This window comes from Ranitomeya imitator, chromosome 6 (genome assembly GCF_032444005.1).
Source record: "Ranitomeya imitator isolate aRanImi1 chromosome 6, aRanImi1.pri, whole genome shotgun sequence".
Lineage (NCBI taxonomy): Eukaryota > Metazoa > Chordata > Amphibia > Anura > Dendrobatidae > Ranitomeya > Ranitomeya imitator.
The window spans coordinates 415,370,913-415,386,765 of record NC_091287.1 but is presented as its reverse complement, the minus strand read 5'-3'; positions in this window follow the sequence as shown (position 1 = coordinate 415,386,765).

Below are 15,853 nucleotides of genomic sequence, written 5' to 3'. Positions count from 1 at the left end.
GTTTTCTCTTTTTCACTCTCATAGTTGTGGTCTACATATGATGTCAATTACAGGCCTCTCTCATCTTTTTAAGTGGGAGAACGTGCAAAATTAGTGGCTTTTCCTCACTGTATATATAAATTGCACCAATTTTAGCACACAAATATACATAAATTGATCTGGAACTTCATAAGCCACAAGTGTCACACTAAGATCATCCAGAAGTTGAGAGACATAAAATTGATTCCAACTTGAACAGCTTTTTTCTTTCGAGGAAATCTGTCAGCAGGTTTTTGCTATGTAATTTGAGAGCAGCGTGATATAGGGGCAGATAGCCTGAGTTTAGCAAAGCATCACTTACTGGACTGCTTGGTGCAATTTTGTGTTCTCTGTTGTAGATGTAACAATGGTAAGAATACTGAGATCTGAATCCCCCCCCCCCCACACACACCCCTGATTGGCAGCTTACTGTGCCAGAAAGCTGCCAATCAATATTGGGGATGGGGTTACATAAATTAGCTGAACTAGCTTGCACGTGAGACTCCAGTGATAATTTCCGGCTGATAAAACACTGATTGTATTGAAACAACAGCACCTAGTCCAGTAAGTGACAAATTCCTGGAATCAGGCTCTCGTACCCTATATTATGCTGATCTCAGATTTAATAGTAAAAACCTGCTGACAGATTCCCTTGAATTGTATATCAGAGAATCTTGACCTGTCATCAGACTGATCATTATGCTCAATCAGATGAAGGGGAATACTTCCCCAAAATATGTTACTCATCTTACAATAAAGAAAAATATTCTTCAATAACGTTGTCATCAATGAAGTCTTTTCTGAGTATCCAGCAGCGTTCGAAAGGTATCATGTTCTCTCTGCTTTTGCACACTGGTGTAATTGGGACCAGAACGTCGCAGACAAGGTTTGACCCCAGGACACCAGGCATCCCAAGCTAAACTCTTCTTTTTTGCTGTATGCTGGATATATGTGCAGATTTCTTTTCTCTGTTAAGTGTGCATCTCCTTGGTAGGACTGGAGAGTAAGTGTGTGCTTATCTCGAATGTATTATTGCATTGCATAAGGCACCATCCTCTTTTTCTTCATTTTTTTTGTAATTTTTGTTGAAGGAATTTTCCACTACTATGATAATGATGACCTATTCTATCATTATCATAATTGGTCGGTTCTGACACCCAGCACCCCGACATATTGGCTTTTACTAGCTGTTGACCGCTCTAGTATATGTTTTAGTGCCCTCTGCTCGGTACTGAAGATAATCTCATAATAAGATATTTCTATGTTAAAGCACCACTCCAGCATTTTTTTTTAAATTTATCACTGGAGTTGTGCCATTAACGATCTTGTTACTGCAACAAGAAGTAGAGGTCAGAGATAATGGTCACAAGCTCTCAGTGTAAGTCTATGAGATCCTCGTTCTGGCCCTCAAAGACTTACATTGAGAAGTGACCTCCAGCAGCAAACAATGGAGCAATCTGGCATATTACAAACTGCAGAAGACGACCTGAGCAGTGCTGATGTAAGATGAAGATGACTGCTGGTAAGTATGAAACTAGGTGCAGGGAAGTTTGATTAGTGGCACCACTTCAGCGATTTTTTTCTTTTACCTCTGGGGTGTTGTTCCCTGCAGAAGGTTGACCAGACCAGAGCCAATGATAAGTATGAGACTAGGTGCAGGGAACTTAGATTAGTTGCAGCACTCTTATTTTACGTCTAGAGTGGAGAAATTAATCTAAGTTCCCTGCACCTAGTCTCATACTTACCATTGGCTCTGCTCTGGTCAGTCTTCGGCAGAGAACTTAGATTAACAACACCCAGAAGGTAAAATGCAAAAAAATACTGGAGCAGGATTTAAATGTCTTTTGTGGGAAAGCCTCTTCAAATGCCCTGTCTAATCGAATTACAGACAACCCTTGTACAGATTTGCATTTCTCGAACATGATTTCCAACTAATCTCATACCCTCTTCCTCTGGTTGTCTGGTTGCTGGTCCTAGATTACTTGTCTTCATCAAGGCCTTCCGCTATTCTTTTTATAAATTTTTCCTTTTCTACCAATTAAGGCTGTCTTCACGTGTCCAGTGATCAATAGTTAGAATGGATCCAGCAGCAATCCATTAACAAAAAAGTTGTGTAGACACAACTTTTTTGTCCAACTAAAAAAAAATTATTTCACCTGGATACATTTTTTTAACATTGAAGTCTATAGAAAACGGATCCATTAAAAAGCCGTCTGTTTTTCATTTGAAAAGGATCTGTTTTGCTTACTGGATCAGGCTCAAATGGAACAAAATGGATGACTAATTATCGGATCCATTTTCCATAGACTTTAATGTTAAAAAAACGTATCCAGTTGAAATCATTTTTTTTTAGCAGGACAAAAAAGTTGTGTTACTATTTAGGTGTTTAGAACTAGAGTTGACCGAATTTGCTCGGATTCAGTTCCGAATTCAATTGGCAGCGAATATTGTTTTTGCAATATTCGTCAAACACAGCTGAACGTCATTAGAATCGATGGGAGTAGAAATTATTGAATATGTTCGGAACCGATCAACAAACATACATTAGGCACAAATAGGGTACAAATATGGCAAATTCAGATTCGGCAACTGAATCCGAACAAATTCGCTCTACTCTATTTAGAACCTTCCCAGGACATCAGTGGCCAGAGAAACTGGTTAGGAATAAAAAAGGTAATGGCTAATTATCCCTAGAAACATGGATAGGTTTGGAGAGAAAGATTACGATAAGTCACTGTTAAGGTTGGTCAATGTTAAGTACCACAATTGCACTTTCCCAACACCTTATTGTTCCTTAGATTTCGATAGGCACTTTTACTTTACCAAGATGTGATTTACTCATCAAGCCATTGGGTCTGTACCCCAATTTTATATCACATAGTTCCGCTAGGCCATCTACCAATGTTTAATTAATCAATAGTCATGTACCCTAAAAAAGTGCAACGTCTACAAATTACCTACTTCAGGATAGTTACATTAAAGATACCCTTACATTATTGTGACTGATTAAAGGACAGGCAAATTTTTCTTTCCACATTTACTGTCAGGCTCCATGGAGTTAAATGAGATGAAATGAATCATGTGTTATCAATTGAATTAATGCTTTTCGTATTACATTTAAAGCTTGCGCTTATTCAGAGCTGACATTTACTAGTCTTTTACAGAAGCATCTGAGAAGATCTATGTATTACGGTCTCCTGATTTCTAGCTATGAATGCAGAATGATATGACATTGGCAGTTTGGCTCCACATCTGTTTACCAAATCATTGAAATCGCTTCACAAGCGCCCATATGACAGGGTATAGCTGGAATGAAACGAGACTCACAGAAGCCTGCAGGTGTGATCATGACACATTTTCTTCCATCTGTCATCATCTTCATTCTGTGTCTGGGGGCAACGTCTTGCTTCTATTTAAAATACATATGGCACAGTCTTCTCTTCTATTCATTTCACCAAGCTGTGGATAAAAATTAAAAGTTTCACTTTGTTCTTTTTTTTGTTTAGTATGCACTGTGTTTTTAAAAAATTCAACCTTAAAATCCTCAGGTTGCTTAATCATCCCATTTTCAATTATATGTAGTGTGTCGAGGACAGGACCAGGAAGCACAGGTCTATGGGGATGGGTAAATGCTGGAAAGGGACCTGTGGGGCATCAGGTGGGGTGATTATTATTTCTTTTATCTTTTTTTTAAACTGTTCTAATAACTCTAAATTTTCCTTACTCATTACTACCTTTTAATATACTACCCCAAACTCTAAAACACAAAAAACAAACAAAATAAAACTGCAAATAACCCTCATAAATTTGGGGCCATTCTTTGTATTTTAGATGTTGGTAAATATGATGTATAAGTACAAGTACATCACTATCTCACAGACACAAAATCTGTGCCCTGAAGAGCGGAAGCCTTTTACTTGATTTATATTCAGGCTCTGAGGACCATAGACTTTTAACCCCTCTAATGTTTCAGTGACCACAGAATCTAAGGAGCCTGACAGAAGGAGAGGGCTCCCTCTGTCATCTCATCAGCACAAAGCATCATAGTGACTAGGTGCTGATAGGTTTCCATGGCACCCAAAGAGCCTCAAAAAATCCCTTGGATCTGTCATAGAGGTTTGTCTATTAGACAATGCAATAGGCATTTGCTTTTGTAAGGTTTGTCAAAGGCACTGGGGGTTAACTATTGGCCAGTCCTTTGTTTTTTGAAGAGTATTTTCGGGGCAGATATTCTTGGATCACTGTCCTTACCCATCTCTCGTAGGTTGTGAGCCCTCAGAGGCAGGGTCCTCTCTCCTCCTGTACCAGTCGGTCACTTGTATTGTTTAAGATTACTGTACTTGTTTTTGTTATGTACACCCATTTTGGCATATAAAACACTATGGAATAAATGGTGCTATAAATATTAAATAATAATAATCTGCTTGGAAAACTCTTTCTATTCATTTCTATGGGAAACACACTTTGCTATTCACATTAAGTTTTTTTTTAGTTTTTTTACCTGATGAGTTTTTGAAAAATGACTGGTGGGAAAAAGAAAATGCATGATAGGCAATATGCATGCAATGATTTTTAAGGTGTTCAAAATGATGATAAAACCTTTCAGGAAAAAGTCCATTAGGAAAACACAAGAGAGAAGCTGAGGGATACAGATATCACCCTACTATCACCAATCTGTGACGGAGCTTACACAGTCGCAGCTCTCTGGCACCTCCCTTACCCTCAGGTCAGTCAGGGAACTGCACCTAGGATAAGTAGTTGCTGAAGAGGCTGCCCTGTCATGTACTGGTTATCGGGGAACTCTGCAGTGAGGGCGGTATATATATCACCAGTCCCATGCCGGGAATATCTATATAAACATCTGGTCCGTCACTGCCAGGATCCCACAATAACACCAGAATGGTATGCTGCCACCAGTTCCTCGTTATATAAGCTCAGTCCATTAACAAGCTTATATCGGATCAGAAACCAGCCCCAGGTAGGGTATAAGTACTATCCGAACTCATGGGTGTGAGAAATCGGGTTTTGAGATAAAAGAACAGCCCAAGAATAATTGATATTTTAATTGCCGAAAGGTGCACTAGATACTACAAATATTTACAGAGTAATATACAGGTATTTTAGCCAGAAGTACAGATAAAAGTAGGGTACAGGTTGGGGATAGCAGTTAGATGTATGTGTCATGTTAGCATTTCTTATAACTTGTGGATGGAGGGAAGCTCTCATATCCAAAGGCACCTTCTTAGTTTCTGGTCCGTTTCCATGCGTAACGTGATGCGACTTCCATGGCAGAACAATGACAAGGGCTAAAGGTGTGCAGCTAGCATTTAACCCCTAGCTCACCCCTCTCCCATATTTGCCACCGCCCCTCTGGAATGGACAGAACTCTCCTCCATTGACCTCCTAGGGGAAATAATTTGCAATATCTAGGATGGATCATAACTTCCTAGTGGGAGGTTCAACCGGAACAACTGAGGTCTCAACAGGTTCATTGGGGCTGGACCTTTATGGAGAGTACAAACGTAGATCAGCTAAGTGGTTCTGGAGAACAAGTCTCGATAGCTCGGTATCTAGGACAGCAAGAGAAAGGTGAGGAACAGGGGTGTGTGCGGAGGGCTCCCAGGATTTTGGTGGTATATTGGACATAACCCTGAGATGCACGGTACTCTCATAATTCATCTGTAGGTGTCGGTGCCTAAGTGTCTACACTTTCATGGTACTCTAATAATTCATCTCTAGGTGTCGGTGATGCTCAGTCTAGAGCTTCCTTTGATGTTGGTCGCCTTGTGCAAAAGACAGCAGGGGTCCTAGCTCTGCTCCTACTTGCCTTCATTAACAAGTGGCCTCTAATTCTCTGGCCATTTGGCAACAGTTCTGTTCTTTTGTGGATTTTTGTACTTATCCCAAGGGTGGTGGCCACTTCAGGAGTGGAGGAAGATCTCTGGACAGTATATTGGGCCTGAATTACTAAATCCAAAATGGAATGTCCCTTGTCCCTCACAGTCCTTCTATGTGGCGTTTCCTAGGCAATTTTTTGTCCTCAATCATTTTGATATTGTTTTCAGAAGCTTAGTTAAAGTTTTTCCTCAAGCTGTTTACATAAATGATTTGTTAATTTTTCTTTAGCGTTTTACAATGTTTTTTTGTGCTTTTCTAACTTTTATTGAAACCTATTAAAAAATAGAAAAGGCAAGCATAATTAGGGCGAAAATGCATGAAAAATGCTTACAAAACTCTCAAAAATACTTTTTCTGGTATATTTGTTCTCAGTGGCTTCTATTGCAAAGTATGGAGAAGCATCATAGTGGAAACATTTGAAAAATTTTATAGGTCCCTTTTTAATCCATTCTGACCACTGTCCCTTTATGAGGTTATAACTCTGGAATGCTTGCATGGATCCTGGTGATTCTGACATTGTTTTCTCATGATATATTGCACTTTATGTTAGTTGTAAAATTTCCTCAACATTACTTGCGTTTATTTGTGAAAAAAATGGAAATTTGACCAAAGTTTTGAAAACTTCACAATTTTCCAACTTTGAATTTTCATGCCCTTAAATGACAGAGACATGTCACAAAAAATACTTAATAAGTAACATTTTCCACATGTCTACTTTACATCAGCACCATTTTGGAACCAACATTTTTTTTGTTAGGGAGTTATAAGGGTTAAAAGTTAATCAGCAATTTCTCATTTTTACAACACAATTTTTTTAGGGACCATATCACATTTGAAGTCACTTTGAGGGGTCTATATGACAGAAAATATCCAAGTGTGATGCCATTCTAAAAACTGCACCCCTCAAGGTGCTCAAAACAAAGTTCAAAAAGTTTATTAACCATTCAGATGTTCCACAGGAATTTTTGAAATGTTTAAAAAAAAAATTAACATTTAATTTTTTTTTCACAAAAAATTTAAATCAGATCAAATTTGTTTTATTTTCTCAAGGGCAACAGAAGAAATTTGACCCCGAAGGTTGTTATACACTTTGTCCTGAGTATGCTGATACCCCATATGTGGGGGTAAACCACTGTTTGGGTGCGTGGCAGAGCTTGGAAGGGAAGGAGCGCCTTTTGACTTTTCAGTGCAATATTGACTGGAATTGAGATAGGACGCCATGTCACTTTTGGAAAGCCCCTGATGTGCCTAAACAGTGAAACCCCCCACAAGTGACACCATTTTGGAAAGTAGACCCCCTAAGGAACTTATCTAGATGTGCGGTGAGCATTTTGACCAACCAAGTGCTTCACAGAAGTTTATAATATAGAGCCGTAAAAATAAATCATATTTTTTCACAAAAATATTTTTGCCCCAAATTTTTTATTTTCCCAAGGGTAACAGGACAAATTGGACCCCAAAAGTTGTTGTGCAATTTGTCTTGAGTACGCCGATACCCCATATGTGGGGGTAAACCACTGTTTGGGCGCATGGCAGAGCGCCTTTTGACTTTTCAATGCTAAATTGACTACAATTGAAATAGGACACCATGTCACGTTTGGAAAGCCCCTGATGTGCCTAAACAGTGAACCCCCCCCCACAAGTGACACCATTTTGGAAAGTAGACTCCCTAAGAAACTTATCTAGATGTGTGGTGAGCACTTTGAACCCCCAAGTGCTTCACAGAAGTTTATAATGTAGAGCCGTAAAAATAAAAAATCATATTTTTTCGCAAAAATGATCTTTTCGCCCCCAATTTTTTATTTTCCCAAGGGTAACAGGAGAAATTGGACCCCAAAAGTTGTACAATTTGTCCTGAGTAAGCTGATACCCTATATATGGGGGTAAACCACTATTTTGGTGCATGGCAGAGCTCGGAAGTGAAGGAGCGCCTTTTGACTTTTCATTGCAAAATTTACTGGAATTGAGATAGGATACTATGTCACGTTTGGAGAGCCCCTGATGTGCCTAAACAGTGGAAACCCCCACAAGTGACACCATTTTGGAAAGTAGACCCCTAAGGAACTTATCTAGATGTGATGTGAGAACTTTGAACCCCCCAAGAGTTTCACTTCAGTTTATAACGTAGAGCCGTGAAAATAAAAAATTATTTTTTTTCAACAAAAATTATTATTTAGCCCCATTTTGTATTTTCCCAAGAGTAACAAGCAAAATTGGACCCCAAAAGTTATCCAATTTATCCGGCGTACGCTAATACCCCATAAGTTGGGGTAAACCCCTGTTTGGCTAAAATTGAGATCCGACGCTATGTGGCATTTGGAGAGCCCCTAATGTGCCTCAACAATGGAAACCCCCCAATTCTAAATCCAACCCTAACCTGAACACACACCTAACCCTATTCCCAAACCTAATCATAACCCTAATCACACCCCTAACCCAAACATGCCCCTAACCCTAATCCCAACCCTAACCACACCCCTAACTCCAACACACCCCTAATATCAACCATAACCCTAACCACACCCCTAACCCTGACATACCCCTAACCCTAATCCCAACCCTAATCCCAACCGTAAATGTAATCCAAACCCTAACTTTAGCCCCAACCCTAACCCTAACTTTAGCCTCAACACTAATCCTAACTTTAGCCCCAACCCTAACTTTAGCCCTAACCCTAATGGGAAAATAGAAAAAAATACAATTTTTTAATTTATTATTTTTCCCTAACTAAGGTGGTGATAAAGGGGAATTTGATTTACTATTTATAGTGGGTTTTTGTATTTGGCAGCTGTCACACACTAAAAGATGCTTTTTATTGCAAAAAATATTTTTTGCGTCACCACATTTTGAGAGCTACAATTTTTCCATATTTTTGTCCACAGAGTCATGTGAGGTCTTGTTTTTTGTGGGACAAATTGACATTTTTATTGGTACCATTTTCGGGCACGTGACATTTTTTGATCACTTTTTATTACGATTTTTGTGAGGCAGAATGAACAAAAGCCATCAATTCATGAATATCTTTTGGGGGGGCGTTTATACTATTCCGTTTTTGGTAAAATTGATAAAGCCGTTTTATTCTTCGGGTCAGTACGATTACAGCGATATCTCATTGATATAATTTTTTTATGCTTTGGCGCTTTTATACACTAAAAACTATTTTATATAAAAATAATTTTTGCATCGCTTTATTCTGAGGGCTATTACTTTTTTATTTTTTTGCTGATGATGCTGTATGGCCACTCATTTTTTGCGGGACAAGATGATGTTTTTAGCGGTACCATGTTTATTTATGTCCATCTTTTTGATCGCGAGTTATTCCAATTTTTTGTTCAGCGGTATGATGATAAAGCATTGTTTTTTGCCTCGTTTTTTTTTACGGTGTTCACTGAAAGGGTTATCTACTGAGACAGTTTGATTGGTCGGGTCATTATGGACACGGCGATATCACTGTAGGCTTGATCGCAGTGTTTCTTGGGTTAATGTGACGGGAGCTGTCCGTGACCGCTCCTGGCATATAGTGTCAGATGTCAGCTGTGATAATCAGCTGGCACCTGGCCGCGATCGGCCGCACTCCCCCCGTGAGCGCGACTGATCGCCTATGACGCACTATCCCGTCCATGGGAATTAAGTCCCAGGTCACATGGACGGGGTATTACGTCCAATGGCAGAAAGGGGTTAAACACAAATATACCTAGAAACCCTGAAAAGACTGAACAGAAAGTCATATTTCAACAGAAATGAACTGGCAACCATCGATTTTATAATTCATTATGAGCGGAGTTATTTGCTGTGCCACGTATCATACACCCGTCCCTGACTGGAATAACATTGTCACAAGGTACTCACAGAGGTGCATGCCACTTAGTGCCTTGCCTATATCATTAAGAGGAGCCTCACATTCAACCCAGACCTCTCATCAAGACCAGTGGAAAAAAAATCATGGAACTTTGCAAGGTTATTTGGAAAGATGATGTTTCCAGACATGATGGCATCTTTTGTCCTCAAGCATCTTTTTTGGTTTATTTTCGGTCACTCATTGCAACATCTTTTGCCAACGCCTTTTTTTTATCTATTTTTTTTTACTTGTTTTGAATAAACTAAGGAGAGGTTTCCCAGCAGAAAATGCCTGAAGAATGGTCAGGTCACGTCTTTTAACCACTTTGCATCTTTGGAAACTTGAGGCAGTTAAAAGAAAGTAAAAAAAACTGAACATATGAACAATTTGTTTTTACTTGACAGGTCATGTGTTCATTCTTTTTAGTATTTATTTATTGCAGAGCGTACTTGCCTGAAAAGGACGTTGCAGTGCTGCTTTCACAGGTTCCCTTCAATCTGAGACACAGATCTCAGAACCCTGTCTCATGTGTTCGCTTCTAATGAGTCTCCTCATCAAATCACACCCAAAACGTCCCCAGGAGTGGAAAACCCCAAGATTGCTTAGCCCCTTAGTGACGAGACAATTTTAACCTTAATGACCAGTCCAAATTTTGGTAATCTGACCAGTGTCACTTCATGTGATAATAACTTTGGAATGCTTCAAAGTATCCCTGTGATTCTGAGATTGCTTTTCGTTACACATTGTACTTTATGCTAGTGTAAATTTAGGTCATTATGTTTTGCATTTATTTGTCATAAGATCGGAATTTTCCTGAAAATGTTGACAAATGTGCAATTTTCAAACTTTTAATTTTAATATCCTTAAACTAGTTAGTCATGCTGTTCAAAATAATTAATACATACCATTTCCCATAGGTCTACTTTACATCTGCATCATTTTTCAAACATCATTTTATTTTGTTAGGGTGTTAGCTTTTGTAGGAAACTGATGGACTACTCTGGTCACACGCTCATCTACCTACAGCCATGTTGTAAACAGGAGACCTGTATAGTCTATAAGGAAGGTTTCATTGGCAAGAACCTGAAATACTAATATATTACTAGGTGCTACAAACTCATTATCCAACATATTGAAATAAAGTGGTTAATTCCTTTCAGTTACCCGAATACTTCCCAGCAGCCAGGTAAGAGGAGCACCAGTTGATATATATTCCTTTTAACAGGTGTGTACATTACATTCCTTGTGCATCCCGTAATGCATTGACAACAGAATTTATTTGTCTCTTATTCTATTTCTTACTATTTAATACTTTTTCACCTTTCCCCACTTACTCTCTAGGTACTTGTTTAGAAGGATGGGTTACTTTCATAGAGTCACTTTTAATTTATCCGGGTGCGATAATTTGTATTTCCCCATCATCTCACAGACTTTAGTTCATTACTATTGTTTCACATGAATAATTTAGCAAAGTTTGGATTGATTGACTCTAATTAACTAAAACTTGTTACAGGCGCTGCATCTATTGTCATGCCAGCTAGCCGCAAAGCCCCAAACTGTTCAGTAATGGCAATAAGAAGCATATTGATTTTTATACAGTATAAAAATGTGCAAAAATGAACTTGTCAGAAATTGACTTAAAAAATAAGACAGCACAGTACACAGGAGCCTAGTGTGAAGTCAGGAGGAAAAACACATTGGGGGACATATATAGCAGTGGTGCAGATAATTTCTAGATGAGAAGAGCACAAGCAATAGAACATAAATCCTGGGATCCGTAAGGAGTAATACCACACTGATATGGCCTATATACATTTATTAGATATAGACGTAATTATAGTAATAACGGTTGGATTTGACCCTTATGAACTTTATAAATATTTTCCTATATTAAACACTACAAAAAGCGCGATATGGCTAACACAAAGGATTATTATGTTCATTTTGTGCCAAAAGGGCCATCGCGTCACAAGTCCGCAGATTACTTCTCTTGAACTTGGACATTTCTTATGACCAGTGTGAACAAGCTCCTACACGTTACAAACATACCAACTTATACTCCGGGTCATTTCTTTCCGTTTTATCTTTATAGGGAACAAACATTTGATATAAGATGAATGTTTGGAGGTAGGAGACATCTATTCCTTTTTATGTGATGAAATACATGTTATTGTGTGCCATTTTGAAAAGTACAACCAGCAGAATTGAGAAGCCATGTTCCAGTTCTACCCCTCCTCTCCATTGAAACCAAGCACTCTCCATGTTCCAGTTCTACCCCTCCTCCCCATTGAAACCAAGCACTCTCCATGTTCCAGTTCTACCCATCCTCTCCATTGAAACCAAGCACTCTCCATGTTCCAGTTCTACCCCTCCTCTCTATTGAAACCAAGCACTCTCCATGTTCCAGTTCTACCCCTCCTCTCCATTGAAACCAAGCACTCTCCATATTCCAGTTCTACCCCTCCTCTCCATTGAAACCAAGCACTCTCCATATTCCAGTTCTACCCCTCCTCTCCTTTGAAACCAAGCACTCTCCATGTTCCAGTTCTACCCCTCCTCTCCATTGAAGCCAAGCACTCTCCATGTTCCAGTTCTACCCCTCCTCTCCATTGAAACCAAGCACTCTCCATATTCCAGTTCTACCCCTCCTCTCCATTGAAACCAAGCACTCTCCATATTCCAGTTCTACCCCTCCTCTCCTTTGAAACCAAGCACTCTCCATGTTCCAGTTCTACCCCTCCTCTCCATTGAAACCAAGCACTCTCCATGTTCCAGTTCTACCCCTCCTCTCCATTGAAACCAAGCACTCTCCATATTCCAGTTCTACCCCTCCTCTCCTTTGAAACCAAGCACTCTCCATGTTCCAGTTCTACCCCTCCTCTCCATTGAAACCAAGCACTCTCCATATTCCAGTTCTACCCCTCCTCTCCATTGAAACCAAGCACTCTCCATATTCCAGTTCTACCCCTCCTCTCCTTTGAAACCAAGCACTCTCCATATTCCAGTTCTACCCCTCCTCTCCATTGAAACCAAGCACTCTCCATGTTCCAGCTCTACCCCTCCTCTCCATTGAAACCAAGCACTCTCCATGTTCCAGTTTTACCCCTCCTCTCCATTGAAACCAAGCACTCTTAGTAGCAAGAAGAATGGATCCAACTTTCTGACATTGATATCGTCTTATATACTTGGTGACTTGCTTTCTGGAGCACGGTCACCCGATCATTGTACACATTTCATTACTTCTGGAGAAACACAAAAGCAGAATCGTAATGTTCTGTCTCCGCCATCTAATATTGTTACCCTGATTATCTGTTTGCGTAATTGCAGGTTTCTCAGTATGGATATTCATACTTTATTTGTTTGTGATGCTTTGGCTCCCTCTAGCGGCCAGAGTTATGTTGGCAGTTCAATCTTCTGTGTTTGTATTATCCATGTCTCATTCTCTTCCTCCTTTGCAATGCATTATGGTAGCTTAGCCTCCATTTCCCTCCATTTTTCCTTTCACTTTCTTCAGTTTGCCTTCAAGGAAAGACGCTTCACTTCATCCACCTTGCGATTGCATTGCCGGTATGTCTTTATGCCTTCTCTAGATAATCCCTGCTCTATATTAGCCTAGCTTAGCCAGTTGTACTCCTAGTTCAGTTATTAGCTTCTAAATGTTATGCATAATGTATATCATGTGTATTATGTATCTGTTCTATGCCATGCACTGATTCTATGTATATCATTGTTCACAGTTTCACCGCATCAATATACCACTACGTTTAATAAAGCACAGACTCAACCACAGTCTCCTTATTGGACCCCGGTATAGCGGTTTAGCTGACTGTATAGCTACGTATGAGCCTGCCTCAGCTAGTGAGGACAGAACACGTAAATATATGCACACAGAGAGTCTTTTTTGAGGCGGTCATAAATTCTTTTAGTGGAAATCACTTCAGGAAATGCTCCTTCTTTGGGGAGTTTTTGGTTTTCTATAACAATTGGCACATTTTCCATTGGGAAATGCTTTAAAGAAGTGTAATGCACTTTTTTTTTCTTCCACTTGGGGTTTTTCAAATCCTGAAGAGAGAAAAATTTTCAAAAGATTGCACGTATGAACATAATGTCATTTTACAATAGAAATGAATAAGAAGAGTTTGTCTTTTTTGAATGATTATTTTAGGACCTTTGCAGAAGGAATCAACTGTTTTCCCAGGATAACCTTGTATGTGGCTTGATTCATACGTTCTCCGCAAAGATTAACCTTCCCAATTCCAGCCTTGCTGAAGCATCCCCAGATCAGGACCTGGTCGTCTAATGGTTAGATGGAGACCTGGAGAGGCGTACAAGCCACAGTGTTTTGCACCCACTGAGAAATTTGGTGGAGGATTGGTGATGATCTGGTGATGCTTCAGCAAGGCTAGAATTGGGCAGGTTAATCTTTGCAAAGGACATATGAATCAAGCCACATACAAGGTTATGCCGGAAAAACAGTTGATTCCTTCTGCTCAGGCAATGTTCCCCAACTCTGAGGACTGGTTTTTCCAGCAGGACAATGCACCATGACACACAGGTAGGTAAATCAAGGTGTGGATGAAGGACCACCACATCAAACCCCTGTGATGGCCGGCCCAATCTCCAGACCTGAAGCCCATTGAAAATCTCTGGAATGTAATCAAGAGGAAGATGAATAGTCTCAAGCCATCAAACAAAGACTGTCTAAATTTGTGTAACAGGAGTGGCATAAGGTCATCCAAAAGTAGTGTGAAAGACTGGTGGAAAGCATGCCAAGACGCATGAAAGCTGTGATTAAAAATCATGGTTATTGCACAAAATATTGATTTCTGAACTCTTCCTGAGTTAAAACATTAGTATTGTTTCTAAATGATTATGAACTTGTTTTTTTTTTTTGCATTATTTGAGGTCTGCAAGCAATGCATTTTTTTGCTATTTTGACCATTCCTCATTTTCAAAAAATAAGTTAAAAAAATAAATTGCTTTGAATTTTGGAGACATGTTGTCAGTTGTTTACATAATAAGGCTACTTTCGCACATCAGTTTTTTTGCAGTTAGGGCTCGTTTCCATTTGCGAGAAACACGTCTGTGTCTCGCATGTGAAAACCAAGCTCTGGCGCCGGCACTCCAGAGCGGAGCGTGCAGCCGCATAGCAACACATAGAGCTGTACGCTCCGCTCCCAAGTGCCAGCGCCAGAGCTTGGTTTTCACATGTGAGACACGGACGTGTTTCTCGCAAATGGAAATGAGCCCTTAGGCACAATCTGGCGAATTTTGAAAAAAACGGATTTGGCAAAATTTGACATAGGATTCGTTTTCTTCTTATAGACTTGTATTAGCCCCGGATTGCGATGGATGGCCTCACGTTTCATCCGTTTTTTGCTGGATCCGTCGAAAATTTGTTTTCCGGCGGAGGAGAAAACGTACATAGGAATGTTTTTTCTGTCTGGCGAAAAAATGGCCAGCGATGGATATGGCAAAAAACGTATGAAAAGGGAGGTGAAATGATTGAATCTGGCGACCAAATGCGTTTTTTTTTTTACACAAATCATGCATTTTCCCATTCTGGTCTCTCTCTCTCTCTCTCTATCTCTCCTCCCTGGAACAGGAAGTCCAAACTCTATCTGCGGGTTTAAAAAAACAAAAAATGGATCCGTCGCATCAGTTTTTCACAGTTTGCGCCGCATCCCTTTTTTAAAAAATTTGCTGGATTGTGCCTGATGGCAAAAACCTGATGTGTGAAAGTAGCCTAAAAGAACAATTTACATTTTACTCGAAAATCTATATATATAATTGTCTAACTGGTACTTCCGTCTGTCTGTCTGTAACGGAAATCCCATGTCGCTGATTGGTCGTGCCCTGACGGCCGTGACCAATCAGCGATGGGCACAGTTTAGCTGAGAATTAGTCCCTCCCTACTTCCATCCAGTCAGTGCCAGGCGCCCGCTCCATACTCCCCTCCAGTCATCGCTGACACAGAGTTAATGGCAGCATTAACGGACCGTGTGATGCCGTGGGTAACACACTCCGTTGACACTGCTATTAACCCTGTGTGACTAACTTTTACTATTGATGCTGCCTGTGCAGCATCAATAGTAAAAA